Source organism: Abramis brama, assembly GCF_963993115.1.
Source record: "Abramis brama genome assembly, chromosome: 5".
Classification (NCBI taxonomy): domain Eukaryota; kingdom Metazoa; phylum Chordata; class Actinopteri; order Cypriniformes; family Leuciscidae; genus Abramis; species Abramis brama.
In genome coordinates, this window is record NC_139967.1 from 49,286,097 (window position 1) to 49,305,598 (window position 19,502).

Sequence of the window (19,502 nt, forward strand, 5' to 3'; positions counted from 1 at the left end):
CATTAGTAGTCCACCGTACTCATCATCCACGCATTAGTAGTCCACCGTACTCATCATCCACGCATTAGTAGTCTACAGTACTCATCATCCACGCATTAGTAGTCCACCGTACTCATCATCCACGCATTAGTAGTCCACCGTACTCATCATCCACGCATTAGTAGTCCACCGTACTCATCATCCACGCATTAGTAGTCCACCGTACTCATCATCCACGCATTAGTAGTCCACCGTACTCATCACCCACGCATTAGTAGTCTACCGTACTCATCACCCACGCATTAGTAGTCTACCGTACTCATCATCCACGCATTAGTAGTCCACCGTACTCATCATCCACGCATTAGTAGTCTACCGTACTCATCATCCACGCATTAGTAGTCCACCGTACTCATCATCCACGCATTAGTAGTCTACCGTACTCATCATCCACGCATTAGTAGTCCACCGTACTCATCATCCACGCATTAGTAGTCCACCGTACTCATCACCCACGCATTAGTAGTCCACCGTACTCATCACCCACGCATTAGTAGTCTACCGTACTCATCATCCACGCATTAGTAGTCCACCGTACTCATCATCCACGCATTAGTAGTCCACCGTACTCATCACCCACGCATTAGTAGTCTACCGTACTCATCACCCACGCATTAGTAGTCTACCGTACTCATCATCCACGCATTAGTAGTCCACCGTACTCATCATCCACGCATTAGTAGTCCACCGTACTCATCACCCACGCATTAGTAGTCCACCGTACTCATCATCCACGCATTAGTAGTCTACAGTACTCATCATCCACGCATTAGTAGTCCACCGTACTCATCACCCACGCATTAGTAGTCCACCGTACTTATCATCCACGCATTAGTAGTCTACCGTACTCATCACCCACGCATTAGTAGTCCACCGTACTCATCATCCACGCATTAGTAGTCCACCGTACTCATCATCCACGCATTAGTAGTCCACCGTACTCATCACCCACGCATTAGTAGTCCACCGTACTCATCATCCACGCATTAGTAGTCCACCGTACTCATCACCCACGCATTAGTAGTCCACCGTACTCATCATCCACGCATTAGTAGTCTACCGTACTCATCATCCACGCATTAGTAGTCTACCGTACTCATCATCCACGCATTAGTAGTCTACCGTACTCATCATCCACGCATTAGTAGTCCACCGTACTCATCATCCACGCATTAGTAGTCCACCGTACTCATCATCCACGCATTAGTAGTCCACCGTACTCATCATCCACGCATTAGTAGTCTACCGTACTCATCATCCACGCATTAGTAGTCTACCGTACTCATCATCCACGCATTAGTAGTCCACCGTACTCATCACCCACGCATTAGTAGTCCACCGTACTTATCACCCACGCATTAGTAGTCCACCGTACTCATCATCCACGCATTAGTAGTCCACCGTACTCATCACCCACGCATTAGTAGTCCACCGTACTCATCACCCACGCATTAGTAGTCCACCGTACTTATCACCCACGCATTAGTAGTCCACCGTACTCATCATCCACGCATTAGTAGTCCATCGTACTCATCATCCACGCATTAGTAGTCCACCGTACTCATCATCCACGCATTAGTAGTCCACCGTATTCATCATCCAAGCATTAGTAGTCTACCGTACTCATCACCCACGCATTAGTAGTCCCACTGGAGGGTTTATCTAAGATCTAAGCGAGTTGAAGCTGCTTCCTCGAGCCCCTCCACTGCGGACAGCAAGCCAAAGGCGCTTAACCTTATTAGCTTAAAGATTCTATGGGCAAAGGAACTCGTGAAATGTCCTGTGATTGGCACTAAAAGACTAATGCTCTAATGCATTTGAAAATAACGTAGCACCTACACTAAACCACCAATAGTTAACAAAAGCAAATGTGAGATAAAAACACATTTGCTGAAGCAAACATGCTATTTTAGCTGCTTCTGCAAGTCTTTGAGCTCTTTTATCACGTATCCGAGCGCTTCACATCACGAGTGCAGTGCTGTATCAGGTGAGATTCAGAGCAAGTTTACTACAGCAGAAAAGACACACATATGGATCTGATTACATTTACATTTACATTTACCCAGACAGCAAAACAGTGTCGGCCCAGATCCGGCCCACAGCTGAATTAGTTTACAAATCATGCACTATACCATAATGTGGAGCTCATTACATAGTATTGTGCATGAAAATAAGTCTTAAATAAGGTTCATTTTGGGAGTTTTGCAAAAATGTCAAAAAAATTTCTATGAGTCTTGGTTGGAAACTTTGACGCACACTTTCAATAGCTTTATACATGGATTTTTTGTGATACCTTTTGGTGATTTTTGTAGCTTGACAGTATAAATCACCATCCACTTTTCTTATAACAGAAGCACAGACTCTGCTGAATATCTCCTTTTGTGTTTCACTGAGCAAAGTAAATGTTTTCATTTTCATTTTTAGGTGAACTAATCCATTAAGCACAGGCAGAGATTACCTGTCGTTGTGTGAGTATCTCTAAAGCATCTTTCTTTAAAGAAATTGGAGAAAACACGGAAGCGACCGCCGGCCACAAAAACGACAATCTTTATTGCTTTTATCTGTTCTCTTTTCTTGAGTGGTTTTCCGATAGCAGTTCGCCTCTCCGTGACCTCTGATCTCGGAACGGCTATTCTTAAGACTCAATTATAAGTCTTGCTGGCTTTAAAGCGAAATGTAAATCTGGGTGGAAGGTGCTGTCAGTCACGGAGTAATTGTAGGTAGTGAGAGAAGATCTGGGAGTTTTGCTGGAGAGGATACTTGATGCTTTATTATGCTTTATTATGCTGAGTCACGTCTGTTCCTCCTCATACATTAAACCGTTTCCAACTGGGAAATAATAGAGTCCAGAGGAAACCATTAACATTTAGATGTAGAGATCTGTGATTGTTAGTTATCAAAGCGTTCTGATGTTAAACCCACGAGTGTTGGTCATCCGAGTATATGAGACAAATGACGAATATTTCACAGTTTCCAAGATAAAAGACAATCTGGCCTTTATAGACCTTGTAGAATTGTATTCAATGTGCTTCAAATCATCATCAAAGTATATTTAAAAAAAAAAAAAATACTTGCTGATAATATAATTTTGTGTAATTCTTAATTTATTTGTAATTGATTATTATTTTCTATAGAGAAAAATAATACCAATGATAAAAACCTAATTATTTTTGATTAATCATGTTCTATATTTTCTATACAGCGCGTGACTGTGGTTACACACACAGACTGAGTGGCAGCATTGGCTTTCAGCGTGAATGCCACGAAAAACACACAAAACGCATCTAAAACGGGAAAAGCTTTGAGATTGACTGTACAAATAGATTTGACAAGAAATCTGAGGTATATGCGATTCACAGAAACAACTGGATCCAGGCAGAGAACGCTGGATTATTTTGTGTCAATATGCTGAATTATGGGGTAAAATCACACCCTGTATATTGTAGTGTTATATATTGTATTGACAACTCATCAATTAAATATTTACCATTGTATATTCTGCATAATTGGAAGTTTTTAAATAAACACTGACAACAAACGACACAAGTTTTAGGGCTGGATGATATGATGATATACAGTATATAACATTAATATAAGTGATCACATGGATTTAGACCTATATTGTATTTATATAAAGCGTTCACAGGCAAATGTGCTTTATGTATTTCCCCGGCGTGGAAATAATAAAATGTCAAATGCTCATATAAATGTCAGGAAACACGATTCCTGCTGCATGTCAATATCTGTGATCACTGGATCTTTGGTAAGTTTTAAGGAACACTATATCGAGTCCAAGCTTTAGTTTAAACTGATAATCGTTCGTTTTACTGGCGTTTCCTCTATTAATCCAGTCACTCTCAGCTCTTCTGACACTCAGTCCAGCTGAGGGAGTGACGTCAATGCATAACCTTTATATTAAAACCTTCTACAGTTTCTACATACTGTATTTCATCTACACACATACAGTATATGTAATTCAAAAGGTTTTTATTAGTGCTGGGCAACAATTAAGCGCAATTAATCGCATCCAAAATAAAAGTTTGTGTTTACATAATATATGTGTGTGTACTGTGTATAATTATTTTGTATATAAATATAGACACATGCATACATATATATATATATATATATATATATATATTTATATTTTTTTTTGTCTTTTATTTATAAAATATTTATATTTATATATAATCTAAATTATATATAAATATACAGTATATACATTCAAATATTTCTTAAATATATACATGCATGCGTGTGTAATTACATATACAAAATAATTATACACAGTACACACACATATATTATGTAAACACAAACTTGTATTTTGCATGTGGTTAATCGTTGCCCTGCACTAGTTTTTACTCAGCATGAGTCTGTATCTTTGTGTAACTGAGGCTTAAAGAGGAGGGACTAGTTTGTCTTTTCAGAAATGGACACAATGTGTCGCAAAAGCCTCAACCAATCCATCAGTCCCACAGAAAGTACAGTAGCAGAGACTCTCTGTGAACGCAGTGACGTGGAGGTGAAGTCGAGCCAGCTGGCGAAACACCTCTCCTCTTCTCCACCACAGGTCTCCATTGTTTATTAATAATCCCAGCGGTGTGTTTGGCATGGAGAGCGGAGCAGCTGGTGGGCTTCAGATGAAGGTTTCCACCAGTGTTTCCTCAGCCGTCGGGGGCCGCAGCCTTTCATTCAGGCCTTTCATTACATAACTGTATGAATTATTGAGGTTAACCGCAGCAAATGACCATGGCTTTTAATAATTCATGAAGATCAAGCTAAAACAGTCGTCGGGCAGCCGGTCGCCCACCTTTCCCTTCGAAGGGCCACACGCTTCACATCCAACAACCAGCAAATCAACATTTAAACAGGTCTTGACATGGATTTAAATTTTTATATATATATATATATATATATATATATGTTCCTCACTCGTAATGTTATGAGTTTTAACATTCACACACAAAAAAATCAGAATATTATCCATATAAAACAGTCGTTTATAGACAAATTGTTTGTAACACTTTACTTCAAGCGTTTAAATATAATGCAAATTATTTTATAATGCGTTAATTATGCCTTGTAATGCACCTTGTATGATATCATGAATAATTGTAATTATAATGCATTGTAATGTGTATCTATTCATTGCTACACCTTTAGAAAGTATAATGACTTGACAATTTCAGATGTAACACAGATTCTGCAAATATTATAATGCTTTTTGATTGTAATGCATTACAACATACAGTATAAAAGCTTTAAGTAAAGTGTTAACAAAATGTTTACTCATTCTTTGCGATGTAGTTGTGGAATAGTCTCTTTTGCTCACAAGACTGCATTCATTTGATCAAAAATACAGTAAAAATAGAGAAATATTATTACCATTTAAATCAGCTGTTTTCTATGTGAATATATTGTCAAATGTAATTTATTTTATATGGTCAAAGCTGAATTTTCAGCATTATTACTTCAGTGTCACACAATCCTTCAGAAATCATTCTAATATGATGATTTGCAGCATTTCCTGTCATAAAAAAAAAAGTCAGGATTCTTTGATGAATTGAAAGTTAAAAATAGAAATCTCTTGTAACATTATAAATGTTTTTACTGTCACTTTTGAACAATTTAATGTGTCCTTGCTGAATTAAGGTATTATTATAATTATTATTAAATCTTATTGACCTCAAACTTTTGAATGCTATATGTCACATGTAAGAAACTTTATTTTGTCAGAATACACTTTTTTCTGAATAGACATCAATGAAGAAAGATCACTTCTACCTGATCACTGACCCATAATAACCAGTCAAACATAACATATTATCTGATCTGACAATTCACAGCATTTTCAGTCCTGAGGCATCTTTATATTCGCTTCCATTTCATAACTCCGGCCTCGAGTTTTTATTTTATAGTGTCGTTTGACTCATAATTGCTCAAATCAGATCATCTCTTCAAAGAATGGAGCGCATATTTCCTCCAGCTTCGCTGATAGACTTATTTCAGAGACATTATTAAATGATATGAAACAGAAGCTCTGCAGTCACTTTCATAACAGCTAATATTCTTAATAGCCTAATCAAAAACTCCATATGCCCAGAACAATCTAGTTACAATCCTCAGAGGCTGCTGAAATATGAAATGATATATTTTAGATAAAGTTATCCTTCACAGTGTCACAGGAACGCTTTATATCTAATGCAATCAGCCAAAGCAACATTAGTAAAAATGCACTTGTGTGTGTCTGAGAAATGATGAGGGAGATTATAAATATGCAGATGCAAGATTAATGAGGTAAACATAAACTAAATGTAAACATCTTATGTTGGCTGAAATAAAATAAAAAGGCATTGGAATTGCAAAAGCAAACATAACCAAAATATTAATGCAAAACTAGCTGAAATAAAATAATAACCATGTCCTATCCTAGATGCCTTTAACCTTTAAAAATATGTATATTTGCCTTAAATCGCACTGAACAGAATTAAACAGATGTGTGTCAAATTAAGAGAATTATATAAACAAATGTAAATATTAAATTAATAAATTGAACTGCACTAATCATGTTTTAAGGTAATGCCATTACTGTTCAGAGTTGTAAATATATTTAAACTAATACTAAATACTAATGCAAAAAAATATTTATAAAAAAATATATGTATTTATGTTTATTTATTTATAAATAAAATGTTTTAATATGATTAAAATCTAACAATATATTTGTATGTATAATAATAATTATATTAATATCAATATTTGTATGATAGATAGATAGACAGACAGACAGACAGACAGACAGATTAAATATGATTAAAGTCTAACAATATATATTTTATTTATATTTATTATTATAATTATTATTATCAATATGCAGTTTTGTTTATTTACAAAGATTAAAAAGTACATTATGATTAAAATCTAACAATATATTTATTTATATGATTGTTATTATTATTATTATTTATTAATTTATTTACAAATAATGAAAAGTTCAATATGATTAAAATGTAATAATGTCTTTTTATTTCTATTATTATTATCAATATTTATTTTTATGTATTTATTTACAAATAATAAAAAGTTCACTATGATTAAAATCTAACTTCATTTATTAGTTTTATTTATTATAATTTTATAATTTTTTATAATTTTATTATAATTTATTTATTCTTTCTTTCTTTCTTTCTTTCAATCAATCACGAAAAATTTGACAAAATTTGTGAATTGAACATTTGTCATTGGATCACGCTTGCTCTCTGTGGAGGTCCCGAGGTGGTTCACCTTCAGCTGGTCGTGACGGCATCAGAAGCGAGGACTTCTCCCTCTGTCCACATCTCTAATGCTCATGAAGTCAATCTGACGTGTTTGTGCTGAGCTATATCATATATATCAGTAAAGGCATAAGAACCATAACTACAGCACGCCAATAACCATTCAAAACGTCAATGATGAAACGAGATGAAGTACACGTTATGCCAAGCGTCTTCATAATGACTCTCTGTGTCGTCACTGGAGAATCTGTGTAATATCTGACCCATAAATGCTTGATTCGGGCGTCTATATTAATGGTACAAGCCTAAGATGATTTCTGCACGCTGGATCAGATGATCTGACGATATTCATCTAGTGTATTAGCATAGAGGGATTATTACCAGCGGGCTAATTTTAGCAGCTAGCTCATTTCTGTTAACACAAGGTGTTCTGAGATTGCTGAAACCCAGAGATCGACTTTATACCATGTTCTGCAATTAGCATATCCCAGAGAGAGAAGTGCTGTATTATCTGCTGAAAGTCTCGAGTTAATCAGAACAGCAGAGCCGACGCTGTAACGACAGAGACTCAGGAGTCAGGACAATAAAAGGCTTTAGCATCACATCCAGGACAGAACTGTGGCTCGTATGACAAATATTCACATCGAATATCATGCAATCTTATATTTAGTATTTAGTCATCTCCAACAGTACTTTACTGTTTACATTTTGCTTAAAGCGGCAGTTCACCAAAAAAAATTACATTCTGTCATCTTTTATTCCCCTACTTTCTTTCATAAATCCCAGATCCACACATACCAGATGTGGGCCGGATCTGGGCCGACACTAGAGATTTTTTTTTGTCTTTAAAGTGTACAAAGACAATGTCCATCAAAACTAACATCAAAATATCTTCTTGTAAATACATTATAATTTTTGAGTGAACTATACCTTTAAAAGACTATTGTAACAACTAACCATATACAGTGTGACAACATGCCCCACTATAAGAGTTAGTGTCTGTGAATGTGTTTTTCCGGCACAACAACACTGGAAATGTTCAATATGTATTTTTAGTCAAGGTATATACACTGACTTTTACAAATAAATCCACCTTACTAGAGTAAACGGTGTGACAACTTGCCCCGCTCACCTCCTAATCATGTCAAGTCGCCTTTATTTATATAGCGCTTTTTACAATACAGATTGTTTCAAAGCAGCTCTACAGAGATAAATTAATCAATATTTGCTATGAATAATAATATCTCAGCTATCATCACCTTAGCTTTTACATCCATTTTATTATTATTTTTTTCACATATATGTAAATAATAGTCAGCAGATCAAGTGATGTCACTTCCCGGGAGTATTATTATTATTTATTTATTTTTTTTCATTTATTTTTTTTTTTTTCTAAAGGCGGGGAATCACATTAATCATCATAGACATAGATAATCGGCAGCCATCCGAGCGGACGAATGCATCCGAGGTGCCGCTTTCAACTAAAAAACGTGTGCGTTTTGGCCATTCATTTAATAGAAGTTATGAAAACTGGATTCAAAGTTAAGTTTTTAAAACAATACAGTTATTATCTCCAAACTCCACAAACACAATTTTTTGAAAACGGTGACGTCATGCACATGCTATAGGCGCGTATCGTTTCTTTACAGAGAGACATCGCCACCTCCTGGCCTGGCAGCAGAATACAGCGATTTTAGTCGTTTACGCAGATCCTTCTGAACGGGATCGTTTTGGCAGCGTTGTCGTCTGTACACGGAAAACACAAAGTGTCGTGTAGACGTACACTGTAAAAATATTATTGTGATTTTAACGGTAAAAGACTGTAAAAATGCTATGGTGAAAAACTGTTAATTGGTTAACAGAAAGTTTCTGAACTATATACTGTGAATAACTTTGATAGATCTAACCGCACATTTAATGTAATTTTACAGTAAATTTTACAGTAATTGGAAGTGAAAAATAACAAGTCATTGTATAATTTACAGTAAAAAAAACGTAAATTGACATTCCCACAATTCCCTGCGTTTCAAATTTATTATATTTTTGTTGAAATAACTATGTTTCTTCATATTTGTCTTAGTTGTTTTCTAATCAGTTATGTACATTAGGGGTTTATGTTACATTTAATGTTATTAAATTAATATTTATTGCATTTTTATCATTTCATGTGTGTTACCATGATGGTGTTCAGTGTGTGTGTGAATGACACTGTGCAGATTCTATATATTAGTATTAACTATAATGTGGAAAAGATGTTTGTGACGAGCATTGATTGATCATGTGACTCTCATCTGCACTGTGATTGGTGGTTATCAGTGTTTTACAGTGGTACAAAACAGATATTAGCAATTCAATAGGACAGTACATTACCATTATATCAGATAATGAAATACTTTTTTTACTGTAAATTTAAGTTAAGTCTGTAAAACCTTACATGTTGCTATCGTATTTTTTACGGTAAATTTCTCCCAGCCGTTTTTTACCGTAAATTTAACAGATTTGTTTTTACAGTGTACCCTGAGCCTCATCATCTTTATGATCCCGCACAATAAACAAGCAGGCGTTCAGTAGAAGCGCATATATTCTTCCTGAGGACCCGGACGCCAAGACCCCCAGCTGCAGCCTTCAGTCCTCCTGCCAGAAGAGACAGTGCTCATTATTCCCTCGGCCAAAGCTCTCTCGTCGTTGATATTCTGGTCCTGTTCTCCATCCACCGCTCTAAGACGGGGTGAGAGGCTGCTTCTCTCTTTATCCGCCTCCGTGAAGGACGATCAGAACAGGTACCGGTCGGTCCGGCGCAGGTGCGGCTCAGGTGCGCTGAACGTCCGGCGTGTGACGTGTTTGTGTTGGGCCGCAGCTCTTTGCCTGGAGATTCTGAAACGGTCACTAGCGCGGCTTGTTTGTGCCTGTTGCTCATTAGACATTAATGCGTGTCTGGGTTAGCGCGCATTTAATGCAAGAGTGGGCGAATAAAAAATGCATTGTTCAGATAATGCAAACTGGTTATTTTGCTTTAATTGTATTGCATAACACAGGCAATAAAACCTATATACATATATGTTTCCCCATCGTGTGACAACATGCCCCACTATTGGGAAATGATTGTTAAATGTGCTTAAATAATGCAAACTGGCTATAAATTTGAGCTTAAAAAGATAGTTCACCCCAAAATGTAAATTCTTTCTTCATTTACTCACCCTCATGTTGTTCCAAATCTTGTTTAAAATAAAATAGTTTATTAAAATCTAACAATCTAACAGGTATTACCTTCTCCAGTTAGATAGATGATGTACTTGCATGACTGAAATTAGTCTGTTACCCCATATAGTGTGACAAAATGTCCCACCATTTGGAGTCAACATGTTTTATCCCTCTTATATAATTGTTCTAGTCACAAATAAATATTCACTGAAGTAAAAAGTTCAGTGCGAGAGTAAGCAAATAAAAATTGCATTGCTCAGATAATGCAAACTGGTCATTTTTCTAGTATTCTAAAAATTAATCAATTGCATATAATTAGGACTTTGGAAGAAAAGAAGAAAAAAAAACGTCCCCTGCAACAGTCTAAATTAGGCCACAAAGAGCAGCTAAGAGCTTGCAGCATGTGGGCCGATCATTAAAATTGACGGACATCATAATTTTGCATAATATTAGAAGTGCATATCGACCAGGTTTGATTCACTGCACCAGTAATGGGATGCATCCCGGAAAAACTCTTTAGGACTCGTGGCTGCGCCATTCGCTTTGTGTCCATCATAATCACTCAATTACCAAAAGCTTCAAAGTCAAATTTGACATCAAGCGCAAAAAGCGCGAGAGCTCCCCCAACAGTTAATCGTCAGAAACACATTCACACCAGTTCACCTGCAGCTCTGAGCCTGTCGATGCCCTCAAACACACACATTCGCATCTTTCCACCGGCCACACACGCTCGTGAGATTAATGCGAGTGTGCATACTTCATATCCTTCTGCATCACACTGCCAGCGAGACACAGGCCCGAAGGGGAAGCTGGCTGTGCTCTCCACGGCAGTGTGTGCATGTTTATTGACTTTGCAGATGCAGCAGGAAAAATACAAAGGAGAAAACAGTGTTAACGTCCTCCAAGCGTCCAGTGAGCATCTGATGCACTCAGCCTCTCCAAACGCGTATGGTGTCATTTTTCATACTTCATGTATGCTTTGCATGGGTTGACTCAGCAAAAGGACAGCATCAAACCACACACACACACACACACATCAACTTGCTTTCTGTAATGCAACAATGAGCAATGCGTGGACTGAAAACAGATCTGATCACGCGCGCGCAAATGGAAGCATCTGCAGTCCAGTTTCAATCCGTGCAGAAAGAGACACACACTCGCGCGCGCTGGAGCTCACTGAAGTGCTGCATTTAAAACCCCTCACATGCTTCATTACAGACTCACCTGAAACTGCTGCTCCCGTGGATCGGGAATCTGACGCTCCGCGCTGCTTTAAAGTTCGGCTGAGGCTCCGGGTCCGAAGCTCATGGTGTGCGATCGGGTCAGCGGTTCCTCTCATACTCAAGAGGGACAAATCCGGCGGTTCGGGTCGCAGAACAGCGTCTGAGAAACAGGAGGAAATATCCGATGGAGAGATGGAGAGTCCGACTGACTGCTGAGAAACGCGCAGAGAAACGAGGAGGAGGCGCCGAGCATCACTTTACTGGATTGTATAGGAGGGTGATGGTGGACAGAAAGGGGAGGGACTGAAAGAGAGAGAGAGAGAGAGAGAGAGAGAGAGAGAGAGAGAGAGAGAGAGAGAGAGAGAGAGAGAGAGAGAGAGAGACTAGAGCGTGAGAGAGAGAGATAGACTATTACCTACAACAGAGAGAGAGAGAGAGAGAGAGAGAGAGAGAGAGAGAGAGAGAGAGAGTGAGAGAGAGTGTGTGTTTTGCTTCATTTGATTGATATTCTTTTCGATAGCATTAAATGTGCATGCATGAACATATATAGCAAGCCGGATTGACATTTAGTCAGAAATTAATTCTTGAAATCAACAGTTCAGTTTTCACTAGTTAAAATGCTAATTCTTGATATGAGGAATTAGATTTCTTCTAGTAACAAGGGCATTTTCTTTTCTTTTTTTTTTTATCAGGAGTTACATTTTCACTAGTAAAAATGTTAATGCTTGATATCAACAGTGACGTCATCACTCGCTGAAATACGAATTCTTGATATCAATAATTGAATTTCATAATATTCTATCTGTAATAGTATTTTCACTATAGTCAAATGTTACCATAGGCTGCCATTTAAATTGTTGATATTAAGAATGTATTTCTTACTAGTTGAAATTCCAATTTCACAATCTTAGTAACAAATTATGATTTGTTTTAATTTAATTGTTGATATTAAGATTAATATGTTCAATTCTAACATGAACAGACAATGAATAGCTGCATTTTAATTAACTAACGTTAACAAATATTAACAGTGATTACGTCATTAGTGGAAATCTAGTTCAAGAAACAACCTTTTTATCTAGTGAAAATTGAATTGTTAATTGATATCAAGAAATCCTGAAAATCAATAAAAGTCAAAACGGCTTGCCATTGTACATATAATGAGAGAGTGATAAGAATGTGTTCATTAAGAGTGATGCATCTCAAACACAGAGGTATAACAGATATTAGAAGTGCAACACCATGGGCCGAGCTCTTTTTGACTCGGACCGATTTCTGTATAAAATCCACCAAATGTGTTATTAACAATTGAATCTGTAATTATAATGTCTGAACATAATTGATAAACAAAGAGGGAATGGTGTGTCAGTTAAACTCGGCTCTAGCGCTGTCCATGGTGCTGAACACTGGACGGTTCCGGGTTAAATATAAGTGCTGTCCCTGGTGCTGAACACTGGACTGTTCCGGGTTAAATATAAGCGCTATCCATGGTGCTGAACACTGGACTATTCCGGGTTAAATATAAGCGATGTCCATGGTGCTGAACACTGGACTGTTCCGGGTTAAATATAAGCGCTGTCCGTGGTGCTGAACACTGGACTATTCCGGGTTAAATATAAGTGCTGTCCGTGGTGCGGAACACTGGATCGTTCCGGGTTAAATATAAGCGCTGTCCGTGGTGTCCATGGCAATCCATCTTACTTTTGTGCTGGGTTTGCAAAGCAAAATAGGATGAATTCCCCTGATCCAGATACACACTTTTTCAGATTATCAAACCTGAAATATCAGCACTCCAAATGTTACACTTGTTTGTTTGTTTGTTTGTTTGTTTGTTTATGTATTTGATAGGGACAAAGCATGTTAATGAACATTATAAAATACAAAATGTAAACAAGCTGGATTATAGCAACATTGCTAAATTACATTTCACAATTGCAGAATGTTAGCTATGTTAAGAAAAACAGGTAGAAGAGACAGTGTGGGTCACTTTAAGTGTTTTTTATCTGAAGAGAAAGAAATCAACATAAGCAAACAAACATGTCCTTCCATTTTCAATTTCCTTTAAATAATCAGACCCCTACGGAGGCACTAAAGGGACATGGTGATGGAAAAAATATGAGCTGGGACTAGAAATATATAATATAATGCTTGTGCGTTCTCTCACGGAAGTTTTGTGTTCCCCAAGAAATGTAGCATTTATTCACAAAGAACTCAAAAGTTTTGACTGAGAGTGAACATAAAGTTTCTTAGGGAGCACAAAAAATTTGTGAGAAAAAGCAAAGGCATTTATATTCAGTTGTTCCCCCATCTCATGTCCCTTTAGGGCTTCCGTAGCTCCTCATGTGGCCCACAGCAAAAACAAACAAATATTAAAGATGCAATAAGGGATGCAATTGTTAGAAAAATACCTTTAACTGGTGCTTCTCTGATGTTTGTGCCAATGTAGTATATACAGTGATTAAAAAACACTTAAAATCAAAAATATTATTTATAGTTGTTTGGGGATTATTTTATAGTGCCAAAATGTATTTATTTCCTTTACTGTACTGAAAGGCTTAACAGGTTGCCTAACGTCTACTTCTAATTTATTACTTTAACAGTAAAACTAATCAAGAGCAAAATAAATATAGAAATGTGTATATATGGCATAAAACAAACATTGTAATTTTGACCAGTTTTAAAAGTTTTATGTAATTTTTGTTCCTGAAATCCATTATCCAGGATCAGGATTTTTTATTTTTTTTATTTTTTTTATTTTTTATGAAAGGTATTCCAATCTTACTAAAAAGTTTCGAACAATACAAACTGATGATTTGATCCAAGTTCAAAACCAAGATTGAATCTTGTGATCTAATTTCAGAATCGTTTTCTTTTCTTTTTTTTTTCTTTTTTTTTTTAACAACCCATTTTCAAGATTTGATCCAGTCCGACAGCCGAAATCCGATCAGATTACTTTTGAACTACTGGCCCAGGTTATATGTTACTGATGCAGTTTCAGAGTTAGAATGGTTGTCTGCTTTAAAAAGAACTTTTCTTTCGTGTTATGTGAAAGTTAGATGTGTTATCAGCTTTATACAGTATGACACCGTTTATGAATTCCAGTGCTATTTTATCATCATTGAGATACTATAGTTTTTTATTAAAAATGTTAAATGTTTTTATTTTTATATTTTCCATTTCCATTTTAATTTCAGTTAAAGTTTTAGCTTTTTTTTTTTGCATTAGTGTTGCTATAGTGTTTTATGTCTATGTAGTATTTATTTATTTATTTGTTTGTTTGTTTTAGTTATTTTATTTTATCATACATTTAAATTAAATTAAAATGAGAACTAGCTTAAATAATAAGTAATAATAATAATAAAAAAATATTGTATTTTATTTTAAATTACTGTGTAAATGAATAGAACAGTTGTGTGTATGTTATACTAGATTTAGCTATCTATGACTAAGCTGAACACACACTATGATTGCAAAAGTTTTTTGCCTCATTTTGAAGATTATATATATATATATATATATATATATATATATATATATATATATATATATAATCTTCAAAATGAGGCAAAACACTTTTGCAATCATAGTGTGTGTTCAGCTTAGTCATAGATAGCTAAATCTAGTATAACATACACACAACTGTTCTATTCATTTACACGCCTCCAAGATCCAGATCAATATAATAATATTAGACCTGGAACAATTTTACCTCCAAAAACCATTTGAAGGATCTGAAACTGATGAATCCATTGCAGCATTCAGTGCTTGAAATGAAATGAGATTTGGGGATTGTTGAAGACACGGTGCCGATCTGCAGTCGAGGTGATTATCGCCTTAAGAACAGTGGAAATAGACTGACATCTTGACTGAGACCGTGAACTGAAACCCATGAGCTCTCAAGAGCACAAGATCAAGACTCAGGCCAGGGTTATTTCAGTGTCAGAATACCTTCCTCTTGCAGCATCTCTTCTCTTCTCTGAGGATGAGGGCGGGGCAACCTGTCACTCACATGAGATCAGCCAATAGCAAACCACCACCATCCAATCACTTCCTCACAGACACAATCAAGCCCCGCCCACATTTGTTCTTGTTCCAGAAGCCCTTCATTCGGATATTCGACACAATAGAGAAGACAACTTCTCTTTAATGCAAATACTACTGTCTTTTTTCCTAGTAAATGCTGCATAATCATCTCAAATTATGTTATGAATAAAACCACACTTACAAATATGATTTATAGTTCTTATTTTGGTTGTTTTCAGAGCTCATTTTCACCTCTGATCTCAACTTTCTGATCTTTATTGGTGATCATGTCACAGATACTGATTGTCTGTCTGTTCATATATATCATAAAGACGATGCATATGGATGTCAAGCATTTATAACCCAGCAGTCTGACGTGACACACGGCTCACAGCAGCATGTGTGTGTGCTCGACGTGTTAAAAACACTGACAACCCACTAATGAGAGTTCGCTGCAGGCTTGGCTTGCAGATCGTTTTCAATCCGTCATGATTTCTAATTACCACGATCTGTCATGCCATTTTTATCTCAGGGATTGAGTTTATGGTCGGTAATGATCAATCTCACAGGGGGTCAGAAACTCCTGTATCTTCCACAGATGGACTGTGTTCCTCTAAACGTCTCAAATGTTGTTTCAGCTACACTGTAAAAAAACACATGTGAAATCTACAGTAATTTAATCAGTCTCTTTATTTTACAGTGAGCTATACTTGTCACTAGTTGCCAGTTAATTACTGTGTTTTTATTTTACAGTAAATTATTTGTCACTTGTTGCCAGTTAATTACTGTGTTTTTATTTTACAGTAAATTACTTGTTGCCAGTTAATTACTGTGTTTTTATTTTACAGTAAGATACTTGTCACTTGCTGCCAGTTAATTACTGTTTTTATTTTACAGTAAGTTACTTGTCACTTTCTGCCAGTTAATGACTGTGTTTTTATTTTACAGTAAGATACTTGTCACTTGCTGCCAGTTAATGACTGTTTTTATTTTACAGTAAGTTACTTGTCACTTGCTGCTGTCAGGTTTCGTACAAACGAAGCAGGCAAGATGGTAAGTTTGATATTTTAATAGCAGCGTGAAAGGTGAGTAAACAGGAAGTAGATAATTGGATGAAGCTTAACTGAATGATAACAAAGTCTCTCTTTCTCTTGCAGATGCAGATGCAGATGCAGATGCAGATTCTCTGAAGATGGATTGAAGACAGGCTGAAGAAGATCGGGATCGACGGTAAGTATGCAGGTAGGTGAAGTAGAGAGTCTGTGTGTCATGAATAGACATGTATTGACGAGACCAGACAAAGAGTGAGTGACTGAGTGCTGAATATAAAGGTGAGCTGGTGATGGGATCCAGGTGACGGTGATTACTACTTAGAGGAGAGTGAGTGCAGGTGTGCGCCAAGGAGGATTCTGGGGAGTGTAGTGCAGAGACAGATGAGGAAGACAGACGGTGGATGTGACATTACTCCCCCCTCCCGCAAGGTGCGACCCGCGCCGAAGGCAGCAGAACACGGGAGGGGGGGGTGGGCATCCTGGAGTCCGTGATGGGGAGGTGGACCGGGTGTAGATGGACAGACTCCAGGATGGTCCAGACGGCCATGGCAGACCAGACTGGTCAGGGGGCCATGGCGGAGTAGGAGACCACCCCTCGGGTGGTCCTGGCGGAGACGACCCCTCGGGCAGCCATGGCGGAGACTTCCCTTCAGGCGGCCATGGTGAAGCAGGCTGAGGACGTGGCCATGGCGGAGAGGACCCTTCGGGCGGCCATGGCGGAGAGGACCCCTCGGGCGGCCATGGCGGAGAGGACCCTTCGGGTGGCCATGGTGGAGAGGACCCTTCGGGTGGCCATGGTGGAGAGGACCCCTCGGGCAGCCATGGCGGAGACTTCCCTTCAGGCGGCCATGGTGAAGCAGGCTGAGGACGTGGCCATGGTGGAGAGGACCCTTCAGGCGGCCATGGCGGAGAGGACCCCTCGGGCGGCCATGGCGGAGAGGACCCTTCGGGTGGCCATGGTGGAGAGGACTTATAGCCCCCCCCCAAAATTTCCTTGTGGAAATTATCAGGCTTTGACACTGGGCTGGATGAGGCAGGGGGTGAAAGCGGCTCTGGGCTGGACAGGACCAGCTGCGAAGAGGGCTCTGAGCTGGACAGGACCAACGATGAAGAGGGCTTTGAGCTGGACAGGACCAGCGATGAAGAGGGCTTTGAGCTGGGCAGGACCAGCTGTGAAGAGGGCATTGAGCTGGGCAGGACCAGCGATGAAGAGGGCTCTGAGCTGGGCAGGACCAGCGGCGAAGAGGGCTCTGAGCTGGGCAGGACCAGCTGTGAAGAGGGCATTGAGCTGGGCAGGACCAGCTGTGAAGAGGGCATTGAGCTGGGCAGGACCAGCGGCGAAGAGGGCTCTGAGCTGGATGGGGCCAGCGGTGAAGAGGGCTCTGAGCTGGACGGAACCAGCGGCGAAGAGGGCTCTGAGCTGGGCAGGACCAGCTGTGAAGAGGGCATTGAGCTGGACAGGACCAGCGATGAAGAGGGCTCTGAGCTGGACAGGACCAGCGATGAAGAGGGCTCTGAGCTGGGCAGGACCAGCGGCGAAGAGGGCTCTGAGCTGGACAGGACCAACGATGAAGAGGGCTTTGAGCTGGGCAGGACCAGCGGCGAAGAGGGCTTTGAGCTGGGCGGAACCAGCGGCGAAGAGGGCTCTGAGCTGGACGGGACCAGCGGCGAAGAGGGCTCTGAGCTGGACGGAACCAGCGGCGAAGAGGGCTCTGAGCTGGGCAGGACCAGCTGTGAAGAGGGCATTGAGCTGGACAGGACCAGCGATGAAGAGGGCTCTGAGCTGGACAGGACCAGCGATGAAGAGGGCTCTGAGCTGGGCAGGACCAGCGGCGAAGAGGGCTCTGAGCTGGGCAGGACCAGCTGTGAAGAGGGCATTGAGCTGGACAGGACCAGCGATGAAGAGGGCTCTGAGCTGGACAGGACCAGCGATGAAGAGGGCTCTGAGCTGGGCAGGACCAGCGGCGAAGAGGGCTCTGAGCTGGACAGGACCAACGATGAAGAGGGCTTTGAGCTGGGCAGGACCAGCGGCGAAGAGGGCTTTGAGCTGGGCGGAACCAGCGGCGAAGAGGGCTCTGAGCTGGACGGGACCAGCGGCGAAGAGGGCTCTGAGCTGGACGGAACCAGCGGCGAAGAGGGCTCTGAGCTGGGCAGGACCAGCTGTGAAGAGGGCATTGAGCTGGACAGGACCAGCGATGAAGAGGGCTCTGAGCTGGACAGGACCAGCGATGAAGAGGGCTCTGAGCTGGGCAGGACCAGCGGCGAAGAGGGCTCTGAGCTGGGCAGGACCAGCTGTGAAGAGGGCGTTGAGCTGGACAGGACCAGCGATGAAGAGGGCTTTGAGCTGGGCAGGACCAGCTGTGAAGAGGGCTTCGTGCTGTCGCTGTGAGCAGTCTCAGCGGGGCAGTCGCTGTGAGCAGTCTCAGCGGGGCAGTCGCTGTGAGCAGTCTCAGCGGGGCAGTCGCTGTGAGCAGTCTCAGCGGGGCAGTCGCTGTGAGCAGTATCGACTGGGCAGACCCTTGCTGGCTCTGGCTTGACTGGGCAGACGCTTGCAGACTCTGGTTCAGCTGGGCAGACACTTGAAGGCTCGATATGGTTCTGGATGAGGATGGGTGAGGAAGTGAAGATGACTGGTGGCTGTGGATCAACTGGGCCGATGAGAGGAGGGAGAATAATGAAAGCTGACT

The 19,502-nt window shown here is 39.7% G+C and overlaps 1 protein-coding gene across 1 annotated transcript in view; it reads right to left on the reverse strand.

Moving 5' to 3' along the window:
• The window catches only part of brinp1 (bone morphogenetic protein/retinoic acid inducible neural-specific 1), a 188,205-nt gene extending 176,211 nt beyond the window's left edge, over positions 1-11,994 (reverse strand). Inside the window, exon 1 of the mRNA XM_084114158.1 lies at positions 11,742-11,994. The gene's annotated coding sequence lies outside the window, so the exon portion shown is untranslated. The remainder of the gene's footprint in view (positions 1-11,741) is intronic.
• Between the last annotated feature and the right edge of the window lie 7,508 nt (positions 11,995-19,502).